Here is a 13,207-nt window from a genome sequence, read left to right on the forward strand (position 1 = left end):
AAACCAGTTGACCATAGACAAAAGGTCTTATTTCCGGCCTCTCAATTCCATTCCGTTGATTACATTGGAATTCCATTGATCTAGGTATCTATCCCTATGCCATCATTACACTGTCTTGACTACTTTGAAGTAAGTCTACTTGACTACTTTTGAAGTTGCTTTGAAGTAAGTTTTGAAATTAAAGTGCGTGTTCTAAATTTCCATCCAACATTTTCTTTTGACGCATGTCAAACTATGTTGAAGATATGTCCTCCCAAATACTCCAGCATAAGTGTCATTAACAAGAACTCAATATTTGTTTATGGATGTTCCTTTTTTTTTTGAGGTATAATTTAATACATTGAAATGCCCATATCTTAAGGGAACCATTCACTGAGTTCCAAAATCTGAGTGTATGTGTGCAGCCTGAACCCCAATCGAGAGAAAGATTCGTCCTGGAGAGTTCCAGCGTGCCTCTTCCCGGGGTTTTCCCACAGCCTCCTCTCCCCCACAACCAGTCAAACCACTGTTCTCATGTTTTATCCATCACAAATTAGATTTGCCTGTTCTGGTTTTTGCAGCTTTTGTAGTTTGATATGTTTCTATGGTTTTGTGGTTGTTTGCTATGCTTCACAGGTCTCTTTTCTTTTTAACATTATGAAAATTTTCAAACATATAGTAAAATGGAAAAATCTGTTGGATTGACCCTTTGATCATTCTAAAATGTCTTTCTCTGTGTCTGGTAACAATTTTTGTCTTAAAGTCTGTTGTCTGATATTAGTATGAACACTCCAGCTCTTTTGATTATTGTTGGCATGATATTTTTCCCCCATCCTTTTACTTTCAACTTATTCGTGTCTTTGAAGCCGTAGAGGGTGGCTCATTCCTCGGCTTTTCCTTTTAAAGGTTTTCGTTAGCTCACTATTTGCCCCAACTATTAGGAACTGCCTCAGGTCACTGGGATGGTAAATTGTTGAGAGGATTCTTCCAGAGGTGATTGGCTCAGTAATGATTCTATTTTGGGGCTTTGAAAGAGCTTCTTCGGTCCGTCCTGCTCCCTTCAGTATGGAGAACGCAGACTGTCAGTTTCTAAGGCTGCTGCTGAGCTGGGGAGTGGGAGATGGGCCTGGGCTCAGTCAAAACCACAGTTTTCGCTGTTCTTACTAAGATTCAGCTGCTTTTCTTGACTAAACACTCCCTGGGTTGTTGCAAGCCTTTGGTTAATTTCCAGAGTTCTGAAAACAGTCAATTCTATTTCTGCCAATTTTTTCATTACTTTTATGTAAGGGGAACTTTCAGAGGTCCTTACTCCATCAATCTTGCTGACCATTCCTGTGCAAGTATTTTCATGGACTTAGGTTTTCACTTGTCCTAGGTAGATACCTAGAAGGGTAATCACTGACTCACAGAAGAGATAGTGTGTTAATTTTTTTTAAAAACTGCCAGACTTTTCCCCGCAAAGTTGTACCTTTTACAGTGCAAACATGAGGTTTTCAGATGTGACGTTTATGATGAAGATGTGGGACATCATAAATGTCACATGAACTGAATTGTACAACGGAAATGTCATAATTGAAGCATGCTTTTGTGTATGACTTACTACATTTAACATAAAATTGAGTTTCAACAATATTTTTCTGTTAATCAGTTCATTCGTTTTGAAATTCTATTTCATGGTATGATATGGATATAAATTTATGACATGGATTCATCACTGTTTATCTCTTAACCAGCTGATGTAACTTCCACCTTTTGGCACTTATGCAAAAGCTGCTATAAACATTTGTATACAGGTTTTGAATGTGTGTTTTCATTTATTTTGGGTAACTAGGAGTGAGATTACTGCGTCTTATGGTAAGTTTTAGTCAATTTTATAATAAATTGTTAAGCTGTTACAGTTTGTGTGTGAGTTCCAGTTGTTTTGCGTCTTCATTAAAACTTAGTATTTTCAAATTTTTGGTTTTAAATTTGATCCATTCTGATAGGTGTGTTGTCGTATCTTATTGTGGTTTTAATTTGCATTTCTCTATTAACTAAAGATGTTGAGCATGTCCGTGTGATTATTAGCCATTCCTATATTTTCTTTTGAAAGTGTTCAAATATTTTTTCCATTTAAAAATGTTGGATTATTTGACTTACTGAATTGTAAATTCCTTTTGTATTCTGGGTTAAGTCCTTTGTCAGATTTATGTCTTACATTTTCTCTCACTATATAGCGTATATTTTAAATTTTATAATAGCATCTTTAGGAGTTTTTCATTTAATGAAATTGGATTTATCAAGCTTTTGTTTTATGATTCATCCTTTCTCATCCAATATAAGAAATCTTTGACTAATCCACATTCATAAAGGTTTTCTATGTTTTATAAAAGTTGTATAGCTCCAGTTTCACATGGAGACCTGATACATTCTGAGTAAATCTGTAAATATGGTATAAGAGTCAAAGTTCATGTCTTTTAACATGGTTGTTCAACTAATCCAGTAGCATTTGTTGAAAGACTACCTTTTCTCCATTGGTGCCTTTGTCAAAAATTAACTGGTAATATGTGTGGTACTAGTTATGGACTCTACTCTGTTCCATTGAGCTATATGTTTGTTTCCATGCTAATCCCAACCTGTCTTGATCGCTGTAGCTTTAGAGGACGTCATGAAATTAGGTGCTGTGAGCCTTTTAATTTTGTTCTTTTTCAGAATTGTCAGGAGTATTCTAAATCCGATTGTCGATGTAAATTTTAGAATCAACTTGTCAACACCTACAGAAAAGCCTGATAGGATTTGGGTGAACTGACATTTTAACAATAATCTCTCACCCCAAAAAAATAGTGTATCTCCAGTTACCTGGGTCTAGTCTCCTTCAGGTTCTGTCTGTGTGTCATAGATCATAGCATATAAATCATATTGCTCTGTCACATCCAACCTGAAGGAAGGGAGTCACCTCCCCTATCTCCAGTCCCTCGTCAGATGCCGTGGTGCTTGGAGGAGCACCCTAGACCCCTAGGCTACCCTGGAGCCCTTTGGGATGAGCTAATGAACAGCAATAGGAGTTTGTTGACGGTGGGAATGGCTCTGCCATTTGTGCACTGTATGTGTTGGAGCTCAGTGGGGTGTTGCTGCTTTCCATCCCTGAGCCAGAATGTCCCTGATAACGGATGGGACACAAACATCCACACGTGTGGCTTCATTCGTCTTAGCACTGGATGCCCTGGCCAACGAACGGCCCATCTGCACATTGTCACAAACTATTTGAGCCATTGCCTAACAATTGTCCCCTTGAGGTTAAAGGACTCTGGGAATCTCTTTCCTCACAGATACCCAAGATATAAATCGAATCACACATGTTTCTATAAATACGAAGGCGACAATACAAGGCCTTTCCAGGACACTCCTTATCCTCTTCGAAATGACAGAAACTACTGATAGTAACCAAGGCACACATTTCACTTCCTAAACCACGCATTCCTAGCTCTTGGAAAAGTCATCCACTAGACTTTTATGTTCCTGATAGGTCCTAGGTAGCCGGTTTAATTTAGAGAAAAGGTCACCTCTAACAGCTTTTCAAATTTCAGTCCAGCAGATCTTATTTTCTTTTAATTCAAGGCTCCTTGGCTGACCCACACCAACTTTTAAAAAAACTACCCCATCGCCCTTTTCTGTATTTAAAGTGGGTTTTGTCTGGCCTCCATGTATATAGACTCATTGTATATGAGGCCCTTTCATGTTTCTCCCATCTTTATAAATTTTCCATCTCGCCCCATCCCAGAAGGGCTGGAAACCAGATTGAGGGCACGTACTCTCCTGGGACCTCTCTGAGCTCAAACTTCCACCACCCGAAAAAACTTTCCTGACTATTCAGATTATGAGGGGTGGCTAACTAACCTGCGCTCTCAGTCTGATGCTCCGCAGGAAATTAAATCAGTGCCGCTGAGCCGTCTCCGCAGACAGTGTGGGCTACCAGCAAAGGCAGACAGAGAACCCCACTTAGTAAACAAACACTCACACGTGGTCGTAACAGATTCAACGCTGTGTTAGTCTGCTAGGGCTATCATTAACAAAATACCATAGGCTGGGTGGTTTTCACAACAGAAATGAATTTTCTCACAGTTCTGGAGGGTGGAAGTTCAGGGTCAAGGCTTTGGCAGAGTTTTCTTCCTGGGCCTCTCTCCTTGGCCTGCAGTTGGCATTTGTTGCTGAGTTCTCACAGGGCGTTTTCGTTGTACATGTGCGTACTTGGGGTCCCTCTGTGTATCCAAACTTCCTCCTCTTATAAGGACACCAGTCAGACTGGATTAAGACCCAGCCCACAGACCTCGTTTTAACCATCGCCTCTTTAAAGACCTCACCTCCACATCTGGTTGAATTCTGAGGTACTGGGGGTTGGGGCTTCAACATATGAACTTGTGGGGGAACAGGTTGGACACAATTCAGCCCATAGCAACACCCTATTTCATAATGATGAAACCAGACAACCCCTCCCGGATAATAATACATCAGCGTCATGCAAGAAAGCCTGTCAAATGCAGCCGCACACCGTGCTGTTGACTGTTGGTCTAGTTACTATTAGTTTGGGTGTTTTCAGTGGTTTGTAAACCCTCCGAGTAAGCCATTGTTTCAAGCAGACCTGGCAAATGCTGAGGCCTGCATGCCATCAGATTTGGCTAATACAAGCCCTGTACCCCAAAGACCTTGCCAGCTGGCCTGTCACCTCAGTTGTTGGATTGGTTGGTAAAGGGCCCATGGTCATGAGCCAAATTAGAGAGCCTGCCTCCAGGCTAATGCCGGGTATTTCAACTGGCCAACACCGTGGCTCCCTGTCAATAACATACACCCAAATCAGACCGTATGACTTGAAACCCATTTGCACAGAACCCTTTCCCCTTAGTTACACACAAATACCACTCACCTTTACATACACTTTGCAAACTATCAGTTCAGATCCTCCAAGAACATAACAGACTTGCCACCTTGACCCAAAAAATACACAAGATGTTATTGTCAGTATCTTTGCAGTGGCAACTTTTTCCTGATCACGTCATCTGTAAATACAGTTTTATTTCTTCTTTCCAATCTGTACACCTATTAGTTTTGGCAGTAACTTGGACCTCCAGTCCAATGTTGAATAGAGGTAGTGAGATTGGACATTTTTGCCTTGTTCTTAATCTTAGCAAGAAGGCATTCATTCTTTCAATATTAAGTATGAAATTAGCTGTAGCGTTTTTATAGATAACCCTTTATCAATTTGAGGAAGTTTCCTTTGATTCCTAGTTTGAGGAAGTGAATTGGGACTGGGTGTTAAATTTTGTCAAATGCTTTTTCTTTGGTTATTGAAATGGCCATGTGGTCTTTTTTTTCCTTTTTTTCTCCTGCACAAAGCTGTATTGTTTCAATTTGGTCCATGGCATGGTAGGGGGTCCCAGGCTGATTAGAAGGCTGCCTAATGGTTGCAGGAAGAGGCTCAGGCAGAAGCCCAATGCCAGGGGGATGCAGAGGGCCCCTCAAAGGCCTCTGGGCTCCAGAGGCTTGAGGGTGAGCCTTTCGAGGAGATACTCGCCCAGCCCAGCCTGGGTGCCCACCAGCCTGCGGAGGTCAGTCAGGTGCTCACCTGTCTCCTTGATGAGTTTCGCCTCCTCATCCAGAAAGTGGTTCTCCCGGAAAGTCACAGAGATGGAGAACTGCGGGCAGAACCCAGGGTGTGCAGATCCAAAAGGGCCTGGTTCAGGTTCTTCTCCATGGTTATGGCGGCTTCCATGCATCCTGAGTTTTACCCCCTCATCTTGGGAAGGCTTCTGCAGGTCCCGGAAGAGGGCGCAGACACCACGCTGGTTTTGCATCTTCAAAAGATGCTTGGTGCCCTCGCGCTTGCCTCAGCCAACTCGCAGGAGGGGCCCACCCCCTCCAGAGCCACATCGTTGCCGTATAAATAGCAACTCAGAGAGAGGCAGGTGTAGGAGGCCCGCAGATGCAGGGTGACCAGGCTGTTGATGGCAGCCTCCTCCTCGGTGGAGTAATTCTAACGAACTTGGGAGCTCATGGTTGCTCAGCAATAAGGAGATAAGCTCGAAAAACGGTGTTGGCTGGTCTCAGAGGCCACAGGATGGCCAAGATGGTTCTGAAGGTTGAGACTGGAGAAGAAGTTAGAGGGTGGTCGGAGGCTGGAAGGAGTGGCATCCTTGGGTCTGTTCCGTCTAAACATTGTTGAAGCAAGAGACAGATCTGGGGGGACCGCCGAGGGCACTGCCCATATGGTCATTCCTTTTAGTCTCTTATTAACATGGCAAATTATATTGATGTATTTTCTTCTTTTCAAGTCTCCAGATTTTGTATAAAGTTAGTCTTAATTTAACTCTTTGGTATAGAATTCACCAGTGAAGCAATCTGAGAACTTGAGTTCTTTGTTCATTAGTTTTTAAATTTTTATTTATTTATTTATTGATGTCGGATCGTATTTATTTGTTACTCTGACAAAATCTCATTTTTTACTGGACTCGGACTTAGAGGTAGAAGCTCTCAGAAAGGACCGCCCACGTCTCTTGGCAATCTGTTCCTGGCGTTTTTCTTTGGCCTCCTTCATTTTCTTGGCCAAAAGTTTAGCATATTCTGCAGCCTCTTCCTTATTTTTCTTAGTCCGCTGTTTCTTCAGAGCAATACGCCAACATTTGTGTTGCAGGATGTGTGGAGTAACAAGATGCTGAATCTTGGGTGTTTTGGTCCTAGGTTTCTTACTTTCTTCGTTTACGGTTTTCTCACCACACATTGGCAGACATCATCTTTAGAGAGACTGAAAAGTTTGCGGGTTCTGCCAGCTCTTTTGGGCGCCAGGCTACGAGGCGCAGTAGTGTCAGTGAGACCAGGAATACCTTTCTCCCCTTTTTATACAATGACCAAGTTGAGAACACTCAGACTGGCATCCACAATGAAAGTCCGAACAGATTTGCACTTTCTCCAGTCCTCCTTGGTCTGTAACAGGAATGCCCCTTACTCAGGAGCAGGCGGACACGGCCATGGGTCACGACACCCTGCTTGTCGTTCAAGGGAAACCTTGTTTGTCGTTCCCACCACTGATTCGAAGCACATAACCCTTCCGTGCTTCACCCAGAGCATCAGCAGCAACTTCTGTGGCCACACGCTTCTCATAAAACGTACAAAGTTTGTGTTCATCATCCACTTCAGTGAGTTTCTGGCAGCCAGTGGCTGAAAAAGATGTTCAGCTTCATCCTGAAGCAGCCAACTGCCTCTGAGGCGCCACAAAAAAGAGCAGTTTTTTATTTTCTTACATGGGAAGGAATTTATATTCCATTATTCCGTTTCTTCTTGAGTTTGCTATGGATAGTTTATATCTTTCAAGGAACGTTTCCAGTTTATGTAGGTTTTATTGGTACAAAGCTATTAATAATATTTTAACTTTTAATGGCTTTAATATCTGTAGTAAATATCATCCACTCTCAATCCTGATATTGGTCATTTTGGTCTTGTCTCTTTCTTCCTAATATTACATTGGCTAGAGATTTGACTTTATTGATTTTGTCAATGAAGCACATTTTTTGTTTCACTGATTTTTCTTCTCTCCTGTGTATGTCTGGTTTTGTTTGTTTGTTTGTTTTACTGATTTCTGCTTTATCGTTTCCTTTCTTTTGCTTACTTTGGAGTAATTGACTTTTTTTAGTTTTGGGTTGTGAAAGCTTGTATTATTGATTTGAGACCTTTCTATTCTAATATAGATATTTGTTATAAAGTCTTTCGAAGCATCACTTTAGCTGCAGAAACTACTTTTGATGTATTGTGTCTTCCTTTATCTTTATGATTTCTTTTTTGTCCCATCCCTTATTTATAATTTCAACTTTTTTGGAAGTTGGTTTGCACATGAAAGGAATTTGTATTCCGCTGCTGTTGGGTGGAGCAATCTACTGATGCCAGTTATGCCAAGTTGGTTGGTGGTGTTCAGGTCTTCTTTGTCCTGACAAATTTTCTACTTGTTCTATTGTTTACAGAGAAAAGAGTGTGCAAGTCTCCAGCTTTAATTGTGGTTGTGTCAATATCTTCTTTAATTTTTATCATCTTTTGCTTCATGTATTTTGAAGCACCTTAATTAGATATATACACATTTACAATTGTTATGTCTTCTTGATAAAGTTACCTCTTTATCATTGTAGAGTATCTTTATACCTGTTAATATTTCTTGTTCTAAAGCCTACTCTTTCTGGTAATAAAATAGGCACTCTACCTTTCTTTTAACTAATATTTACATGACATATCTTTTTCCATCCTTTTATTTTTCCTCTCTGTATTTTTGTATTTAAAATAGGTTTTTGTATACAACATATAGTTGGCTCTTGTTTTTTTTTCCTACAATATTAGAATTTCTGCCTTTTAGTTTGGGTGTTTAGACCATTTACACTCGATGTGACTGTCACCATGTTTGGATTAAAATCTAGCATCTTCCTGTTTGTTTTATATTTCATATGTTCTTAATTCTTCTTTTTCTGCTTTTTGTTGGATTGAGTATTTTTCATTCCATTTTCTTTTCTTTATTTTATACTAGCTTTTATAATATGCAATATACAATGTCATAGTCTACCTTAAAATAATACTTTACTGCTTAAAGTATAGTGCCAGATAATTACAACAGTACACTTCTATTTGTTCCCTTCTATTCTTTGTGCTATTATTATACATTTTACTCTACGTAGGTAATAAACTTCAAACAATATAATTTGTGCTTCAAATAGTTTATTCCTTCAAGCTTTACTTAAAAATGGTCACACAATAAACAGACCTTTTTTATTTTGGTGTTCAATTTTAACACGTGTAGATTTGTGTAACCACTACCATACTGAGGACACAAAACGGTCCCTTCACACCAAAAAAACTTTCTTATCCTAGCTCTGTATAGCCTCTCTTCAGCATACCTATAACCCCTGGAAATCAGTGACATGTTCTCTATTGCTGTAGTATTGCATTGTTGAGAATGTGTGTAAATGAAATTGTATAGTCCATAACGTTATATGTGACTGGCTTCTTTCACTGAAGATATTGCCTTCAAAATTCATGAAAGTTATTGTGTATATTAATGGTTGGTTCCTTTTTATTGCTGAGTGGTGTTCCATTTTATGAATGTACTGCTTTTTGTTGGATTGAGTATTTTTCATTCCATTTTCTTTTCTTTATTTTATACTTTTTTTTATACCATTTTTTATTTTATACCATTCATCCATTGGTTGTTGCATTTGGGTTTCCAGTTATTTACAATGATGAATAGGGCTGGTATAAACATTCGTATACAGGTGTTAGCATGAGGATAAAGTTTCATTTCTCTAGGGAAGACTGCTGAGAAGAACATACAAGAGTATTTTTAATTTGTTATAAAATTTCATTGTTTTTCACCAAAGTGTCTGTACCCTTTTGGATTCCCCCCACCAATGTATGTGAGTTCCAGTTGCTCTGGGCCCTCATGAGAATTTGATATTGTCCCGATTTTTATTTTTATTTAAGACATTTTAATAGATGTGTAGTGGAGTGGTTTAGTTTTTCATTTCCTTAATCGCTAATGTACATATTTTCATGTGCTTATTTGCCATCCTTATATCTGCTTTGGAGAATTGTCTGTCGATGTCTTTTGCCAATTTTTAATTGGGTTGTTTGTTATTATTGAGTTTTAAAGTTCTTTTTGTTGAATTTTGAAAGTTCTTTATATATTACAGAGAAAAGTTATTTTTTGACTATGGGATTGGCAAATATGTTCTTCCAGTCTATCGCTCATCTTTTCATTCTCTTCACATTGTCTTTTACAGAACAGAAGTTTTAAAATTTGATAAGGTCCAATATATTGTGTTTTTTTATGGATTATGCTTTTAGTGTAGCGTCTAAGAACACTTTGCTTAAGTTAATCCCAAAGAATTTTCCTTATGTTTTCTTTTTTAAAATTTGTAGTTTTACATTTTATAGTCAGCTCTATAAATAATTATTAATTTTTACATGAGGTGTTACATTTAGGTTGAGGCTCATTGATTTTGCTCACAGAAGGCCAATTGTTCAAACATGATTTGTTAAAAGAATATCCTTCCCCCACTGAATTGCTTTTGCATCTTTGTCAGTCAATTTGCCATATTTATATGCATACATTTATGGACTTTCTGTTATGTTCCATCTGTCCCTGTGTCTGCCCCTTCATTATTACCTCATTCCTGATTATTGTAGCTTTGGAGTATTTCATAACTCCAAGTAGTACGATTCTTCCAAGTTATTCTTCTTTTAAAATAAAATTCTGGGGGCCGGCCCAGTGGCTCAGGCAGTTGGAGCTCCGTGCTCCTAACTCCGAAGGCTGTGGGTTCGATTCCCACTTGGGCCAGTGGGCTCTCAACCACAAGGTTGTCAGTTCAATTCCTCGACTCCCTCCTCCAACAACTAGCAATGGCAACTGAACCTGGAGCTGAGCTGCGCCCTCTACAACTACTGAACGGCACCCTCCACAACTAAGATTGAAAGGACAACAACTTGACTTGGAAAAAAGTTCTGGAAGTACACACTGTTCCCCAATAAAGTCCTGTTCCCCTTCCCCAATAAAATCTTAAAAAATAAATAAATAAATAAATAAATAATAAAAATAAAATTTTGGTCTATTTAAGTTTTTTTCCTTTTCCATATAATCTTAAGAATGAGATAGTCTATATCTACAAGAATATGCTAGAACTTTTTTTACTATTGCATTAAATCTGTAAATCAACTTGGGGATAATTGACATATTTACTGTGTTGGGTATTCTAATTCATGAACATTATATGTCTCTTCAATTATTTAGATGTCCTTTGATTTATATCAGCAGTTTGTAGTTTGGGGCATGCAAATTCTATACATATTGTTAGAGTTATATCTAAGCATTTCATTCTTTGGGAGATTTTAAGTGGAACTGTTCTTAAGTTTTGTACATTGCTAAGACATAGAAATATAGTACATTACTAGTTTAAAAAAATTGTACTTTGCCAGGATATAGAAATATGAATTTTGTGTGTTTTGACCTTCGATTGAGTGTCCTTGATAAACTACTTATAAATTCTAGGTTTTTGTAGATTCCTTAGATTTTTCTGGGTAGCTAATTATTTTTCTTGCCTTGGCACTCTGGCCGACACTTCCAACACAATTTTGAATAGAAATGGTGAGAGTGGACATCCTTGCTTTGTTCCCAGCCATATGGGGAAACCATTCGGTTCTTACTATTATGATGTTATCTGATGGTTCTTGGTAGATGCCTTTTATCAAGTTGAGGAAGTTCTCTTCTTTTCCTAGTTTGCTGAGAGTTTTTTTTTTTTAATCATTGCTGGATGTTTTATTTTGTCAAATGCTTTTTCTATATCAATTGATATGATGACAAAGTGTTTTTTCTTCTTTAGACCAATATTGGAAAACTTTTTCTGAAAAGAACCAGACACAGTCGTAATCCTTTTAGGCTTCGTAGGCCAAGGGGCAAAACTGATACAATTCCTGCCTTCAATCATCCCATCTGCCTGGTGGGCTTACCAGGTGGTGGGCACACTTTGCACCTAGTTGCCATCAATTGGAGACATTCTCAGGATGGAGACCATCTAGCTTGAGGAGGAGGCCCCCGGCAGGCCAGTGGGCAGCCACTGGAGTCAGTTTCACTTTCTGCCCTAGTGACATCCTGGTCCCTGCATTCCTCTCTTCCTTCCCAGAGAACCTAGCCATCTCAACTTGGGTAGCTGACTGGAGGCAAGTCACCTCCCTTTGTCACTGACTCCTACAATGTGACTCCATAGCTTGGTACCAGTTCACTGAAAGCAGTGGTGTCCCCAGTGTGTAGGTGGTGAATAGCACAGGCCTTGGGAATTGGTGAGGCACACCTGCCCATCAGGGAGGCAGGCTCTCCACCCAACATGAGGTGGAGAAACGTGCCCAGGCTTGGTCTCCATGGCTCAGAGTGCTAAACCGGTTGCTCAGTGTCTGCACGCCTTGAAAAAAACAGTTGAGTTTATCAACGCCTGCTTTAGACTAGTAATATAGGTGGATTACTAAATTGGTTGATTTCCAAAGATTGAATCAGCCTTGAAGTCGTGAGATAAACCCTACTTGGTTAATACTTGGTTATTATATACAGGTAACCCCCGTATAACACAGTTGTTAGGTTCCTTAAAAAATGCCGTGTTATGCGAATCTGTGTTATACGAAACAAAGAACTAGTACCAAAACGGGGTTAGGTTCCAAAAATTGAAAAAACATGCTATTATATTTTTATAATTAAGAGAAATATATTTATTAAAGCAATTTTCACCAAAAGGATAACTTATTAAGATTTATGAAATAATGTTTTCTTCGTCATCACAACTAAACACCATTAACCAAGGGTGTTTTCTTTTTGACAAGATACCTTCATCTTCTGAACTTAATACTCCCCGAACAAAATTGATTTAAAATTCTAATAAATTTTAAAATTCTGCAGTCAAATCTGATACGACATCCACGCTTGAATGAAAAATTTCAAATGAGATATCTTTTGCTCTTAAAAGCTCTTATTACAATCCATATTGTTCAGGGATTTCCCTGATTTCAATGAGATATTTTTTGCTCTTAAAAGCTCTTATTATGCTCCATGTTGTTCAGGGATTTCTCTAATTCTCAAACCGTGTTAGAGTGAAACCGTGTTCTAGGATGCTGTGTCATACGAGAGTTTTCCCCAATTCTCGAGCCGTGCTATATAGAAGTGCCATGTTATACGGGGGTTACCTGTATTATGATTTTTATGTATTGCTGGATTTGACTTCCCAATTTTGTTCATGAGGATATTTATCTGTAGTATTTCGTTTTTTGTACTGTCTTTGTCTAATTTTAGTATGAGGGTAATGCTGGTCTCATACAATGAGTTGGAAAGTGTCTTCTTCTGTTTTGGGGAAGAGATTGTGTAAGAATTAGTATTATTTTTTAATTTAAATATTTTGTAGAATTTACTAGTAAAATCATCTGAGCATGTATATTTATTTTTTGGATTTTTTTTTAAAACTATAATTTCAGTTTATTTCATACTTAAGACTATTAGGGATTATCTATTTCACTTTGGGTCATTTTTGGTTTGTGGTTTTGGAGGAATTGATCCCTTTCATCTACGTTGTCAATTTCTGTATATAGTTTTTTCAGTTATTGCCTTATTATCCTTTTAATGTCTGCAGTGTCTATTGTGATAGCCTCTCTTTCATTCCTGATATTTATTTTTGTTTTCCTTTTTTTC

The 13,207-nt window shown here is 38.6% G+C and overlaps 2 pseudogenes; both read right to left on the minus strand.

Annotated features, from left to right (window-relative positions):
* Positions 1-5,471: 5,471 nt before the first annotated feature.
* Positions 5,472-6,007, minus strand: LOC117035375 (ferritin light chain-like; annotated as a pseudogene).
* Positions 6,008-6,445: 438 nt separating this feature from the next.
* On the minus strand, positions 6,446-7,171 carry LOC117035526 (40S ribosomal protein S6-like; annotated as a pseudogene).
* Between the last annotated feature and the right edge of the window lie 6,036 nt (positions 7,172-13,207).

This window comes from Rhinolophus ferrumequinum, chromosome 15 (assembly GCF_004115265.2).
Source record: "Rhinolophus ferrumequinum isolate MPI-CBG mRhiFer1 chromosome 15, mRhiFer1_v1.p, whole genome shotgun sequence".
NCBI classification, from domain to species: domain Eukaryota; kingdom Metazoa; phylum Chordata; class Mammalia; order Chiroptera; family Rhinolophidae; genus Rhinolophus; species Rhinolophus ferrumequinum.